Genomic DNA, 16,689 nt, shown 5'->3' with positions numbered 1-16,689 from the left:
CACACACACACACACACACACACACACACACACACACACACGGAGTTGATGAGAAAGCATGCTATACTGTGTCTATGCACCACCACCACCACCTCACATATATCCTGCAAAATAAGTTTATAGTTCTTTCTAATACCTTCCTGTATGGCCTTTGGTGCACAGCTCCCGTTGATAGTTTCCTAAAAGACTACACTTCCCAGCTTCCCTTGCAGCCAGGCAAAGCAGCTCTGAAAGAGTCTATGTGAAAGAATTTAATATATGTGTGGTAGTTATTTACCCCATTTAAAAAAAAAAAAAAATAGGTAGGAGCCATCTTGTTTGTAAGCATTTTGCTCAGTCACACACGTAAGTGGCAATATGCCTTCTTGCAATGAATAAACCTGGCTCTGAGGGACCCTAAGGGCCTTTTCCAGTCCCACACCCTCTTTACAGCTTCCTCCTCCTGCCTGGGATCAAGACTAGGCCAAGTTCCATTCTCCACAGGAACTTGGAGTAAAAAAAATACTCAGAATGTACTGACTGATAGTCACCTGACCCTCTGGAAAGTCCCAGGTAGAGTTCCAATGTGTGCCATGCTTGCTAGCCAATAGATTTAAAGGTCAATATGCTTAGCCAATAAATTTGAACTGTAACCTTGCTGATGTAACCTGTGCCCCTAAAAAGTATAAAAACTGCTTGTAATAGCCATTTGGGGGTCACCTTCTAGTCACTCACCCTGAAGGACTAATTGAAGGTTGACCCCAACACTCAGGAAAATAAACCTCTTGCTTTTACACTGATCTGTGTTTCGGTGTCTAACTTGGGGGTGTCTCAAAGTAAGTACCACCGTGACATTTGGGGTTTTATAGCTTCAGCTAAGGTCAAACTTCTCTTTCTTCCCTCCTTCCATCTCTCTACAGTTGCCTTAAGAGTTCTTAACACAAGTCAAGCTAGATCACATGGTTTGAAGGTTGTCTTACCTTTGAAAACTAAGAGTCAGAAAGCCTTTCTTTTCTTTTCTTTTCTCTTTTTTTTTTCCCCCTCTGGAATTAAGGAGTCTGTTGTTTCCTATAGATAACAACTATCTCTAATACAGCACCTCTCTAGATTTGAAGAGAAGGAAGCCTTTCTTGGATGTGTATAGTATTGTGTTCCTCCTCCTTCATGGCCATCTGTGGATCTGTGGTTATCAGGCTCTCTCCCTCCTTCTCTCCTTTTCTATTCTAATAAAGCATACCTGCAGGGTAATTTCGTGTCAGCTCCTTCCCATGTGCCTGCCCCGGTTTCTGTTTTTTTTTTTTTTTCCCTCTAACAATAGCCAGAGTCACTTACATCCCTCTCTCCTGAACAATGTAGCATAGCTCACATCTCACCTAGCCCTGCCTCCTTCCCTCCCTGGAAAACACTTAAGAGAGAGCACCCTGCTTTGTCTGGCAGTACTTTTTATTCTGCCATATTGTTAGTGGTTGATGTATTAAATTTCTTGCCTGATAGACAATTTGACTCAGGGCCCCCTCCTTCTTCTCCTCTGTCTCCCAAAAACCTAAAACATCTCCCTTGCTCCTTCTCTCTCTGAACCATCCATAAGTTTAGCTGCCCTTCAGTTTGATCATAAAATTAAGGTAAACTTAAAACTGGCATGGTAGCTGAAGGCTCGTACAACCACAACGTCGTATCACACAGCATGATATCATGAGGTCTCTGGAATAATACATATGTAAGGTCACCCAAAACTAGCAGGGACCAACATGGCCAACCAAAGCAAGATAACCATTGACTGTTCTTTGCTTTCATACAATATCATTTGAGCTGTGGAGACTACCTTGATCTAAGATAATCCATGTTATATAAAACAATGACTTTTAGGCAGAATACTGTTCTGAATGGCTTCATTTCACCTAGTAGCATTTGGTGCAAATTTACAGGTAGGATGGATTCTGCACTTTCTTGGACTCATAAACATTACCCACTTGGTACAACCTGTGAAGTATAAGATTAATAATTTAGTCTTAAAAAGTACAAAGAGTACCTACCACCTATAAGCTTATTAAAGTATATTAGGCACATGTGGACAGAGGTATTGCATGACTAGCTTTGTGTCAACTTGACACAGCTGGAGTTATCACAGAGAAAGGAGCTTCAGTTGGGGAAATGCCTCCATGAGCTCTAGCTGCAAGGCATTTTCTCAATTAGTGATCAAGGTGGGAGGTCCCCTTGTGGGTAGTGCCATCTCTGGGCTGGTAGTCTTGGTTCTATAAGAGAGCAAGCTGAGCAAGCCAGGGGAGGCAAGCCAGTAAAGAACATCCCTCCATGGCTTCTGCATCAGCTCCTGCTCCCTGACCTGCTTGAGTTCCAGTCCTGACTTCCTTGGTGATGAACAGCAGTATGGAAATGTAAGCTGAATAAACCCTTTCCTCCCCAACTTGCTTCTTGGTCATGATGTTTGTGCAGGAATAGAAACCCTGACTAAGACAGGTATCTTAAAATCTGGTCTATGTTTGAGATCTCTCTTAGCCTTCACCATTACCTGCAGGACTTACATTCCTATAATGAAATATACTGTACTATAATGGATAAGAGAAAAATACTTCTTTCTGATGGCACAAAGAAGAATATGGAGAAAGCCAACCTCCCTGGCTTTGATATGTGACTAACATCACACTACCTCATGTTAATCAGATCCCCCTTGTCTAATCATACTTTGGTATGTAGACCATGCGCCTCACAAACAGAAGCACAAAAAGGTACAGGTTTGACCTCTGTACTAATGTGCTCACCAAAAATTTACAAGGCCATAGATTCAAGACCTAGCACTGCAAAATAAATAAATATTTAAACCCAGTTAAAAACAAAATAAAACCATATTTTGTTCCTTTGTCTTATAGTTCTCATGTTGGAGGACTCCCATGCCATATAACATATTAAGCTATGAAGATAAAGTTTCCGTGTTTTTCCCCCGTTAATCTGTCTTTTAATACAGGTGCCACAGCTGTGAACCTAACAATGAGTGAGAAAAAGATATTGCTGTTCCCCCCTACATTCGCAGAGGTGTAAAAGCAATTCCATAGAGAAAGGATAGAATTTTCAACAAACAGTGCTTGAACAGTTGGATGCCCATACTCAAAAAATTTAACTTTAACCCACACATCCAAACAGGTACAAAAATAACTCACAGTAAGTCATAGACACAAATGCAAAACCAAACCCAATAATACATCTAGATGAAAACACAGTAGACGCCCTGTGACCTGAAAATGGGCCGAGATTTCCTAGCTATGACCCCAAACCTCAATCCACAAAAGAACAAATTAATAAGCTGAACTTCTCCAAAACAGCACCCTAAAAATTAATAAAGTAAAATTAATGAAGTACTATAAAAAATAATTTAAAATACATTTCCAAAGAAAAGCTACCACTGGATACTGAGAAAAGTGACAGAAGATAACAGTAAAGACTTGATCCAAGCTAAATTAAAATCTTTAAAAACATAATAAACAACAGAGTTTATTTTCAAATAAGCGAAAGGGCTTCTTTTCTTGTTGTGTGTTTCTCTGCTTGGTTTTTGTTGTTTTGGTTTGGTGGTGGTGGTTAGTTGTTTGGTTTTTGAGACTGAGTATCACTCTGTAGCGAAAGCCACCCTGGAACTTGCTGTGAAATTTGGCCCTCCTTGACACATGATCCTCCTGTCTCCTCCTCCTAAGGCATGTGCCAATCGGGCTTGGCTTTCCAAATGAGCAGATTTGAAGGCACCTCATGAAGGAGGTATGAGAGAGACAAGCGAACACCTGATCAGATGTTCATCACCGAAGTGTAATTAGAAGTATAAGGAGATCCCACTATATCTTACCATAGAACACCAAAGGTGTGTAGTAACTTCTACTGGAAAGTGATTCCCCACTTGGGACCACAAAGCAGCTCAACACCTGGTGAGAGCTTGGCATTAACTCCTTACTTATCTGATTCAGCTCATCAGCTTAACACTGCATCCAGCTGTTAACTATTCAAGGAGGGTCTGTCTAAACACTGGTGACATCTAGCCTGCCCCAAGCCCTTCTAGGCTGAAGGCACAAAAGCAAGAGTAACTGAAGCATCGGAGTGAGTCGGCTTTCCAGTTCCTATCCTAGATCCCTAACAGGCACCCTGGCTTAGTTAGACTTTCATTACTGTGAAGAGACACCATGACCATGACAACTCTTATAAGGGAAAACGTTTAATTAGGGCTGGCTTACAGTTTCAGAGGGTCAGTCCATTATCATCATGGCAGCTGGATGGTGCTGGAGAAGGAACTGAGAGTTCTACATCTTGATTCCACAGGCAGCAGAAAGAAACTGTGCTGCAGCTTAAGCACAGAAGACCTCAAAGTCCCCTCCCCTCCCCCGAGTGACACACTTTCTCCACCTTCCTACCCCAAGGCCACACTTACCCCAACAGGGAACACCTCCTAATAGTGCCACTCCCGGTGGGCTAAGCATCCAAGCACTTTCACATTATGGGGGGCCATTCCTGTTTAAACCACCACACAACCTGAGATCTTAGGTCATTATAAGATTGCAGTCACCTTGGATTCTAAGAACAACAGAACCTCAAACAAAAATCATCTCTGGTGAAGTAAATACCTCCCACATATGCTCAAGAGGGAGCAATTGTCACATCGGAACCAGATGTCCCCTCAAGCAATAAGGACTTTTTCTAACCACACTCTAGGACGAGTTGAGATTAATAATCACCCAGCCCAAATCTTTCCTAGTTTGTCTGGAACCAGATAATCAATTGGATTTCAGCTCTGTGGCTAGAACTTCAGTGCCAGGGATTCTATTTTGGACTGATCATTTGGGTCTAGTGCCAAAGTTAGCCCCAGTCGAGGGCTCCTAGAGACCTTGTGTACCAGGACTGCTCTTGTGGTCAGGCTCTTGCCTGGGAGACTAAAACTTCTGACATGCGTAGTTAGGATCATTTGGAGTTTCTGCTCTCAGCGTGTCAATCATAGGTTGTGGGGGTCTTTCTGATCAGACATTTGTTTGAGTTTTTGTCAGTCCAGACAAAGAGTGACCATTTGACATTTGACAGATGGCTGCATGCGGACATTTGAAACTGTTGAGAGAATGCTACACTCCAGAGATAATATTCTCATGAGTGTCTGAAGGAAAATACCAAGAAATTGGCATTAGCTGCATACACCCAGGGTGTCTTTGAATCAAACCAAACCAAATCAAATAGATCAAAGAACTAGCTGGGTGTGGAGCTTACCCACTTATCCACGTGGGTACTAGGTTTCACATCTGTGCCTCTGAAGAGGTTTTGTTTGCTTGATTTTATTTGGTTTTCTTTTCTTCTTACTATTATTATTATTTTTTTAATTTTCATGTATTTATATTTTGATATAAAGTCTTCTGTATTGCATTTAGGGCTATGTAGCAAAGGATGGTCTTAAACTTCCGATCCTCCTGCTGAAAATATAGACATGTGCTACCACACCCAGACTTATGTAGCACTGGGGACCAAACCCAGGACCTCGTGCATGCCTGACAAGAAGCCTACCAACTGAGCTGCATATCCAGCTTACCTGAGGTATTATCTCTGTGTAACAAGAACGTCAGCAGCTTCCAAGTGTTCTCTTCATTCAAGCAGTAGGCCACCTCAGATGCCAGGCAGGACTAGGATCGAATAAAGCAAGGAAAGAGAGCAAGCCATCTAACTGCTACAAAAGGGCTGCTAGTAGAATTTGACTGGAAGATGCATCCTGAGTACTTCATTGTGTCCCCTCGAGGCTACGACTTATGGAAGTCTAACTACAGCATTGTTCCGACATAGAAAGGAACAAGCATGTGCAAGGAGAAATTGAGGGCAGGTCTTACACCCCAACTTCCAAAGTATTAGGGAAAGAATCCATGGCAGGAAACTGGCAGCTTCTGTTATTGGTTTGCAGTCTGAGCATCTCTGACTATGGGATCAGGTGTTTTCGTAATGCCCCCATGTGGTGCACACATCAGGCATGAGACATCCCCTGGAACCTTGAGAGTTACACAAGTTACATATGACATCAGTGACAGAGAAGCTTTTGTTCTTAGGGATTCATGAGAGAAGTTTAGGTTGCAGGACTATAGAATACACCATTTAGTCCAGTGAAAAGGTGGTCTCTCAGTTAAGGTTTCTATTGCTGTGAGGAGACACCATGACCACAGCAACCCTTATAAAGGAAAACATTTCACTGGGGCTGGCTTATAGTTTCTGAGGTTCAGTCCATTATTGTCATGGTGGCATGCAGGTAGACACGGTGCTAGAGGAGGATCTGAGAGTTCTACATCTTGATCTAAAAGCAGCAGAAGTGACTGTGAGCTATACTGGGCATAGATTGAGCATATGAGACCTCAAAGCCTACCCACGTAGTGGCATGCTTCCTCCAACAAAGCTATACCCACCCCAGCAAGGCCACGCCCCCTAATAACGCCACTCCCTATGAGCCTATGAAGGCCATTTTTATTCAAACCTCCACATGTCAATCACTAGCCCCCATGGGCTTATAGGCATATTATAATGCAAAATGCATTTAGTATAATTTCAAAAGTTCCCAGTCTATAATAGTACCAACATTGTTTAAAAATCCAAAATTCAAAGTCTCTTCCGAGATTCATGCAGTCTCTTGACTATAATAACCCCCTGGAAAATCAAAATAAAAAAAGCAGATCATATACTTCCAACATATAATGGCACAAGATATACATTTCTGTTCTAAAACGGAGGAAAGGAAGCACAGTGAGGAGATACTGGACCAAAGCAAGACTAAAAACCAGCCGGGCAAACTCCAAACTCTTTATCTCCACATCCGATGTCAAAATGCTCTTCAGACCTCCAACTCCTTTCAGCTTTGCTGACTGCAGCTCACTCCTCTCTCTTGGGCTGGTTCCCCTCCCTGTTAGCAACCTTCCTCAGCATGTAACCAAGGACTCTGGCATCTCCAACCTCTTGGGGTCTCCAGGATGAATCCAGTTTTCACCTTCACAGCTTCACACAATGGCCTCTCTAGGCCTCCAGACAGGGCCGCCTCTGACACATGCTTGGCCTCAGTGACTTACCTTAGTCAGGGTTATCCGTAACCCCTTTCTCCTATGCCTGACTCTAAAGCCTGAACTGTGTGGCCAGAGCTGCCAAGTTCTGCTGCTTGCTGGGGCTGGAACATGGCCCTTTGTTCAGTTACATCCTCACCAGTCTTCTGGGTTTGATGGTTTTCTCACTAACCTTTGATGTCCTGGAACTTGCTCTGCGGACCAGGCTGGCATCAAACTTAGAGATCTGCCAGCCTCTGCCTTCTGAGTGCTGGGATTAAAGGTGTGCACCACTGCAATTGGCCTTAAATTTTTCTTTAATTCCTTTTCACAGGTCTGAAGCTTATCTTGGTGGGGTCTTACCCTGAGGCCACCACTCCCTTTATTTTATTTAACACCTGGCTTTCTTTCATCTTTTTATCTCCTTGAACAGAGGAATGTCCCTTTTCTCCTCAGATCCTAGTTTCTCCTTGCTCAGCTTTCTCCTTTTCATTATAGCTGTTCATGAGCATGAACACTAATAACTAACCACACAACAGAGTCAATACTAGGCTGCTTTGATATTTCCTCTGCCAATGGAATTAATTCAAAACTCTTCAATTTAGTCTCAGGCAGTCTTTTTGAACAAGGGCAGAAAGCAATCAAATTCTTCACCAAATTGTCTAGGCCTCTAAATATTCTAGAACAGTCTTTTTAGACCACACACTAAAATTCTTCTCATCTTGAGCCCGGTTCCCAGAGTTCAAATCACCCTCAGCACCACTGTCTTTGATGTTCCTAGTAGGATATTCCAGTAAGCCCCATCTAAAACATCCAGCTGCTTTTCTAATCCAAAGTCCAAATTTCTCCAAATGAAAGCATAGTCAGGCCTGTCACAGCAATACCCCACTCCTGGTAACAACTTTTTTCTTTGTTAAGGTCTCTGTTGCTGTGAGAAGACACCATGACCACAGCAACCCTTATAAAGGAAAACGTTTAATTGGGCTGGCTTACAGGTTCAGAGGTTTAGTCCATTATTGTCATGGTGGATGCAGGTAGATATGGGGCTGGAGAAGAATCTGAGAGTTCTGCATCTTGATCCACAGGCAGCACACCAGGCATAACTTGAGCACATGTGACCTCAAAGCCTTCCCACACAGTGATATCCACTTCTGTGCACAGGCATATGCATATGGGAAACACTTACACACACACACACACACTCACTCACACACACTCACACACACATACACATGCATACTCATATAAACAAAATAAAGAAAAGAAAGAGAATAGTTATAAAGCCCTACCACATACTACAGATCTAGTGGCAGGTTCTGAGAGAGGTGAAGGCATGGTGTCCAGTTATATGTCCAGTGGTGGGCCCACCAATGCTCTGGTGATTCGTTCCAAACTCAAGACCAGTGAATGGTCCTGATTAAATGTTATGGACACTAAATAAAACCAAACACTAGTAAATAGGGCAAGAAGTTTATAGGGGAGGGCTGGTAAGATGGCTCAGTGGGTAAGAGCACTGGTTGTTCTTCCAGAGGTCCTGAGTTCAATTCCCAGCAGCCACATGGTGGTTCAAACCATCCTTAACGAGATCTGACTCCTTCTTCTGGAGTGTCTGAAGACAGCTACAGTGCACTTACATATAATAAATAAATAAAAATCTTTAAAAAAAAAAAAAGTTTGTAGGGGATGAAGGCTGGTAGGAATGTGATGGAATTAGAAGTGGGGAAAGGGATTAGAAATTATTACATACATGTATGAAACTGTGACGAAACAAAATTTACTAATCAAAAGTTTCTAGAGATGTTGTTCTAAGTGTGTGTGTGTGTGTGTGTGTGTGTGTGTGTGTGTGTGTGTGTGTGTGTGTACGTATACACACACATGCACTAAATGTATGTGGGTACCCACAGAAGACAGAGTATGGCATCAGATCCCCTGGACCTGGAGATGCAGGCAGTTGTGAGCCAGCTGACATGGGTGCTGGGAATCAAACTCAGGTCCTCTGAAAAAACAGCAAGCTGTCTTAACTACTGAGGCATGTCTCCAGCCCCACGAATTTTTCCTTAGGGATTTGAAACAATTCTTATAGGACCACAGGGTGTTATGAGGCCCAATCAAAGGGTCAACAGACTTCAGGAGCAGAGCAGACACAGGAAAAGTAACATGGTTATAGACAGATTTCAACTCTTTTGTTTTTTTTCTTTCAGTCTTCAGACACACCAGAAGAGGGCCTCGGATCCCATTACAGATGGCTGTGAACCACCATGTGGCTGCTGGGAATTGAACTCAGGACCTCTGGAAGAACAACCAGTGCTCTTAACCACTGAACTATCTCTCCAGCCCCCAGATCTCAACTCTTATCAGTGACAAGATTTGTTTTTCTTAAGTAATCAAAGAGATAATAAAAACAGAAAGCACAAGAAACAATTATCTTCATTTCCTAGGCTTGCCACCAAAAAGACAAAATACTTTCACTATTTCCTTCTGAGAACAAATCAATACTCCAAGAAAATCTTGCCATTTTCATAGCATAGAACACAGTCTAATTTTGTATTAGCATTCTTTTGATATTAATGCTCAATTTTAAAAATAACTTATAATTCCCTTCTAATTTTAGATGTTTTTGACACATGTAAATTCCTTTCTCAAAATTCTCCCATGAACCTTCTACAACGCTATGATACATCTTAGGATATTGGCCCTGTATCTTCTCTTTTTTACTGGAGTCTTGATTACTTTACATTGATAATAATTGCTTTAACATAGTAACTGTCTTGCAATAACAAAATATCTGAAGTTCTACACTTTGTGAAGAAAGGAGATTGATCTGGCTCCTAGTTACAGAGGCTGGAAGTCCAAGCCTGCATAGACTTATCTGATCAGCCTCTGTGAGTGTCATGGAAGATGAAATTCCTAAGAGAGCGGAAGGCAACACAGGAAGCCAGAGAGAGGAGAGGGGCCACCCTCACTCTTAATACAGCAACTCGATCTTACTAAAACGAATTCAGTCCTCAAGAGCAGCACATAGGCCCTTCCAGTGGCAGAAGCCTATGATTTAATTTCCTTGAATTATTTCTTACTTTGACTTTTTCTGTTTTTCAGACAGGGTCTCACCTATGTAGCCCTTGCTTGCCTGGAACTCAACATGGAGACAGGCTAGCTTCAGACTCACAGCAATTCTCCTATTGCTGCCTTCTGAGTATTGAGATTACAAATATGAGCCACCACACCCAGCCTAGGTCTTACTCTTTAAAAATCCATCACACACTGTCATACTGGGGATCAAGCTTCTACCATATAAACCAAAGAACAAGATTGTAGCCAGCCAGGCATGGTGGTGCATTCTTATAATCCTATCACTTGGGGAGAGCTGAGGCAGAAGGATCTTAAGTTTAAGACCAGGTTGGCCTCTACAGTGACCTCAAGTGCAAAAGGCAAAAACAGGAGGCTTAGAGGTTTGGAACACTTGCTGCTCTTGTAGAATTCTGTCCCCAGCACCTACGGGGTGGCTCTTAACCATCCATGACTCCATTGTCAAAACCTCTGACACCCTCTTCTGACTTCCTAGGGAACCAGGCATTTTCACAGTGTTGTCAAACCACTCCTACACATAAATAACTGTTTTAAATGATGCTAAAGTAAATATAATTAGTTTATAAAATTTTATGTTTTTTGTTTTTTGTTTTTTTTTTTCTGTTCTTTTGTTTTTCGAGACAGGGTTTCTCTGTATAGCCCTGGCTGTCCTGGAACTCACTTTGTAGACCAGGCTGGCCTCGAACTCAGAAATCCGCCTGCCTCTGCCTCCCGAGTGTTGGGATTAAAGGCGTGCGCCACCACGCCCGGCTATAAAATTTTATTTTTAAATATAAAAATACAATTACTTTATATTTACCTTAAATATAAATTTACTTAAAATATAATTCAGCAATTAATGTTTCATTATTGTTTATTTTACTTAAACATGATCTACATACATATTTCAGGAATACCCTTTAGTTAATATAAATGAACAAAACTCCATTATCTAGCTTGTAAAGAAACATGGAAAACTTTTACCCATGTTTTGACAATTAACCAAGAAATTTTTTGGTGGTCTTTGGCGGCGCTAGGCATCCTCTCGAGTTATTTTCCTGGTAACCATTTTTACAGTTTATGGGTTAGCCTCCACCAAAGCAAGGACTCAGACTTTTAACATGCTGTGTGTGGGGGGGTATACATGTGTGTGTTGTTAATGCTGCTGCTGCTGCTGCTGCTGCTGCTGTTCTAATAACGTTAGCCTGTGCTTTGTTAAATGAACAATTTTGAAGTAGTCTTATTTACCAAGGACTTGCCCAAGTCTTGTGACCTGGAAAGGATTTTTTTTTCTAGCAGTTCTAAAAATGTTCATTTATAACTAAACCAGTATGAATTCAGCTTCTTGCTGGCATTTGGTTTTCATCTTTTGGTTTTTTTTTTTTTTTTTTTTTTGCTTGTTTTCAGACAAGATCTTGTCATGTATCTTTTGCTGGTCTGGAACGCACTATATAAACCAGGCTGGTCTCAAAGTATTGAGACTCACCTGCCTCCGCCTTTGGAGCGCTGAGAAGAGAAAGCACATACCACCCTGCCTGGCTGGCTCTTGCCAATATTTAAGATGGTATATTTGCTCAGTTTTTAAATTATAACTTCATTTATTTATTTATTTATTTATTTATTTATTTATTTATTTAATGTATGAATGATCTGTCTGCATGTATGCTTGCAATTGGAAAAGGGCTTCAGATTGCATTATAGAAGATTATGTTCCACTATGGTGGTTTGAATATGTTTGGTCCATGGGAAGTGGCACTATTATGAGGTGTGGCCTTGTTAGAGGACGTTTGTCATTGTGGAGGCAGGGCTTTGATATATGCTTACATATATGCTCAAGCTTTGCCCAGTACAGAGGCAAGTCTTCTTCGGGCTGCCTTTGGATCCAGATGTGGAAATCCCAGCTCCTTCCTCAGCACCATGTCTGCCTGCACGCTGCCATGCTTCCTGCCACGATGATAATGGACTGAACCTCTGAAACTGTAAGCCAGCCCCAACTAAATGTTGTCCTTTATAAGAGTTGTCATGGTCATGCTGTCTCTTCACAGCGATAAAACCCAAACTAAGACAGCCACCATATGTTTGCTGGGAATTGAACTCAGGAAGAGCAGCCAGTGCTCTTAAACACAGAGTCGTCTCTCCAGTCCCGTAAATGGTAATGTTTAAAAAGTCATCTCAAAAAAAGAAAATGGACAGGGAGGCAGAGAATAGGGTTAGTAGGAGGTGCAGAAGGATTTGGTCTACTGAGAGCTGCTACAGTCCCCACAAAGGGAACAAAGATGTCTTATCCTGCATACAGCACCCAGGTAAATTGATGACCACGGACTAGCTTCAAAGCCTCTTGGAATGGCACACAAACACAGGGGTGGAGAGAGGCCACACTGCAAAAGCATGAAAGAATTCTTCAACTATCTTACTAGGAAGTCCCAGCAGGACAAAAAGCAAGTACTCTTGACAGAATTAAACTCTGCCTTCTCCTCAGATATTGGGTACATTTCAGTTTATGTGAGAAAATTTAAGTAGATAGATAGGTAGATAGATATATAGATTATAGATATAGATATAGATATAGATATAGATATAGATAGATGGTAGAGAGAGACAGATAGATAATTGATAGATAATAGATAGATGATAGATAGTAGATAGATGATAGATAGTAGATAGATGATAGAAAATAGATGATGGATTAATAGATAAACAGATAATAGTTTGATAGATAATAAATAGATAAATGATAAATAGTAGATAGATAATAGATAATAGAAAAGATAGATAGATATCAATAGATGACAAATAGATGATAGATAAATAATAGATGATAGAAAGAGACAGAAAGACAGATAGACAGATAATAGGTGATACAAAAACAAGGGGAAGTTTCTATCATGTTCCAAATAGAAAGTATATTTAACAAGGGATTCAAGGTCAAAATTGATAGGTTCCAAAGAGGAATCAGAAAGATTCAATGCATTTAGCAAACCAAAGTTATTTCCAAAGAGTGAGAAGAAAGACTTGGCAATTCCAGTATACTAACTGCAGATAGGGCACCACCCACATAGCTCTCTGGCCATTTTTTTTTTTTAAGTAGCAAACAATGTGTTGGGCACTGTTATGATATTTTCAAGCAGAATTTGTTTAGTTGAATCTCCACTCTCAACCCATCCATCCACCTGTCTCCTTTCTTCTTTCACCTCCCATGAGTCCTTCTGCAATCCCCATTTTGCCCCTTCCCCCATCTCGCTTTCTTTCTCTGTGAATGATAAGATATCCTGCAAATGCAACTCCAGTGAGGAAAGGCTTCTCTTGGTTCACCAGGTTACAGTCCACCATGGGAGTCACAGGAGCTTAAAGGACTTCGTTATGCTGTATCATCTACCAGGGCAGAGAGCAACAGATGTGTGCGTACAAGAGCTCTCCTACCTGCTGAGACACCATCAAACTGTGTCTCTGGCTTTCAGGACACCTCCCCTCCCACCCCAACTCCCGATTATCCAAGAATGGTTTTCCAATTTCTGTCTGACCAAGTCAGACACCTGAGGCCTCCCAATTCTGTGACCTCCCAAACCTGGAACACACACTGTGTAGCAACAGCCACTTCACGCAACCAGAGCTACCTGTAGGACTGTAGCTTCCTGGTAGTGTCTCAGCTACTCCAAACCCAATGGTCAAGAGCCTTCTCAAAAGACAAACTGACCCTGGATCCCACAGCCAGAAAGCCAGACACTCAATTCAACAGAGCAGAGTCAGGAGAGGAGGGACTTGCCTCCCAGCCTCGAAGCTCTGTCAAGAGACAAGAGGTCTTAGGTCAGAATCCCCTGTTGTGTTCTTAGTCAGAGCTTCATGGTTGTCAGTGCTGCCCTTCTGGTCATTTTGTCAACTGCCAGATCATCAGAAGACAAATTAAGATGAACTTAAAGGTCTTCATTGATCTTATCTACAATTCTTGAGTCAGGCAACATCTCGTCCCATCGGCTAGAGTGAGGTTCTAATGAGCTGGACAGAGGAGATGTCTTCATTATAAGAGAAGACTGAGGAATGCAGAACCAACAAAGGCAGCTGGTTGCTTGGTTGTTTCAAAGTGACCACCATCGTTTTTTTTAAAGGCTAAAGCACAGGATTGGGTGGGGGAGGAGTCATGAATGAGGTGCAAGGACCTCATTGCCTGCAAGCAGAGAGACGCACCTGACCAAGCTTATATGAGAATCTGGCTATTACCACTCACTTTCCTGATTTCTCCAAAACTCAGATTAGCAGCCTTGTTCCATCTCTGTGGCTGGAACTTCACCATAAGGACTCCTGTTTCAGTTTACCCAGCTGGCCCTCGCACGGAAGCTCCATCCAACCTGTGGCTTCTTTAGAGTCTATGTGAGTGTTTTCCCAGGAGAAATTAAAGCATGCAGATTTCTAAGACTTATTTTCGTCATTTTAAACCATGTGTCTGAGGGTGGGTGGGTATGCCTGAGTCAGTGCCAGGGAGGCTAGAGGTGTCAGAGTCCCCAAGGGCTGGAGGGGGGTGCGAGCTGCCTGACTTGGGTGCCAGCATAGGAAGCGCATCAGTGGTTACCTGTAAGGATGGCAGACAAGAGGGGACACAAGGGGACAGAGAGAAGGAAGTTATAAAGCACAGAAGGCAATTTTCAGGGGTGATGAATGTTTTATGATTATCATTAACAATGGAGATAATCTTAAAGATAGAGATGTCAAAATTTCCCAAATGGTACGTATTGGTACACACAACTTATTGTATAGCCAGTATACATCAATAAAGCTGTCAGGAAGGTGTGTTTACAGAAGTGACATGTGTTACTGGGTCTGCCACAGTGACAGACTTCTAACACAAGCTGTGTGTACCTTCTGAAACTGGGTGAACTGCGTGCGAATCTCTCGGAGATTTGCTTGTCACCCTCATTAAGTGCTGCACTTAAAATGAGCATGTTTGTTGGTACTTAGACCGCATAACTAGCTTTTAAACGTTAGTGTCTAATCAATGGCTATTAAAATCTGTGGCTATTAGAGTCTCTCACTCTGTGCTGGTTTAAGGCTGGGTTCGGAGTGCTGACATTGAACCCAGGGCCCTGTACATGTTAGGCAAGCTGCTCTATACAGAGTCTACAGAGTCATGTTCTCGGCCCCTCCCACACGGTGCTTCGGGTATCTGTCACCCATGAGATGCTCCCTGAGCCATTCATTACAGGAGGGTCTAGTGAGCTAAGTGACCGACTAAGCTTCAGGGAAAGTGAGGAGGCAGGGCCAGGGAGTTGGAGCAAGGGCAGGCAGGATTGAAGTATGGAGACCTCATGGCCCTGTAAATGAGTTCACCATAAAGTTCCCAGAGCTCAGGACCAGTCACCTAACACTTGACACCTTGACCACTTAAAAAGTGACAAACTGAAGTATGGCAGAAAATTAACATGATCTGGTTCTAGATTGGATGCCGCATGAGTGGAATTGTTTCCCCTGACTAAGTAAGTGGCTTAGAACAAATAGCAACGTTTGAGGACAGCTGGGTAAACTGAATTCTCAGACCCAGATGAGCCTCACACAGCTCAAACCCATGGGCCAGCAGCACAGCCTCCTGGAGGCTCCAGGAAAGAGTTCATTCTTTACTTCTTCAAATGTCCACAACATACCAGCATTCCTTGGCTGGTGCCACGCCATTCCAATTTCTGTATTCATTGTCAAACAGACTTCTGCTCTCTCCTGACCCTTCTGTCTCACTTATGAAAAATTTCGTGATTACATAGGACCCCTCCCTAAATAATTCAGGGTTATCTCCTTGTCTCAGATCATAAGTACCTTTCAATCATTGCAGTTTATTTGACCCCAAAAAGTAATATATTCACAGTTCCTGTGGATCCAAACATATGTATTTTAAAAAATCTTTAATTATTTTATTTATATGAGTACACTGTAGCTGTCTTCAGACACACATCAGAAGAGGACATTGGATCCCATTACTGATGGTTGTGAGCCACCGTGTGGTTGCTGGGAATTGAACTCAAGACCTCTGGAAGAGCGGTCAGTGCTCTTAACCACTGAGCCACCTCTCCAGTCCAAATATGTATTTTTATATTTTTAAACTTTTTATTAGTTCTTTGTGAATGTCACACCTCTCTCTCCTCCCTTCATACTCTCCCTGCCCTCTCAGGCCTGTGTGGTGCTGGACTGGTGGTCATCTCAGGCTAGCTTCCTGTCTAGTCGCCTCGGGCTTTCTTTTCTCCAGAAATGTCATTCAAAAGTCCATAGGCCAGAACACTGAGCATAGACACAGCCTCTCTCATCTCTGCCACCTACTGATGCACATATGACACAGCAGCCACACCTACAACACCTCTGGGGGCAGACTGAATGCATACTTTTTGAGGGGAAACTTTAGGGACAAGAGGAAATTTTCCCTTGGCCCGATGATGATGGGTAAATTGACAATAGATATGAAATCAGTGCATTCTGGAGGGAAGGCATACATTTATTTAATGTGCATATGTATACATTTTTACATACAAAGTATGGGAACCTAAAGGGATGTTCAACTGGTTAAAGCTCAAATAAGGGGATGGGAGGGTCATCAGACAATTTCCAAAGGCTTGTAGAGAATTTCCAC

At 42.3% G+C, this 16,689-nt stretch overlaps 1 non-coding gene across 1 annotated transcript; it reads right to left on the bottom strand.

Annotated features, from left to right (window-relative positions):
- Nucleotides 1–16,302: 16,302 nt before the first annotated feature.
- Nucleotides 16,303–16,432, bottom strand: LOC115064930. Its single transcript, XR_003844747.1, has one exon. It is a non-coding gene; the product is annotated as a small nucleolar RNA SNORA17 (small nucleolar RNA).
- Nucleotides 16,433–16,689: the final 257 nt, after the last annotated feature.

This window comes from Mus pahari, chromosome 10 (assembly GCF_900095145.1).
Source record: "Mus pahari chromosome 10, PAHARI_EIJ_v1.1, whole genome shotgun sequence".
Taxonomy (NCBI): domain Eukaryota; kingdom Metazoa; phylum Chordata; class Mammalia; order Rodentia; family Muridae; genus Mus; species Mus pahari.
The sequence above is the reverse complement of the archived record's forward strand: the minus strand, read 5'-3'. Positions and strand labels throughout refer to the sequence as shown.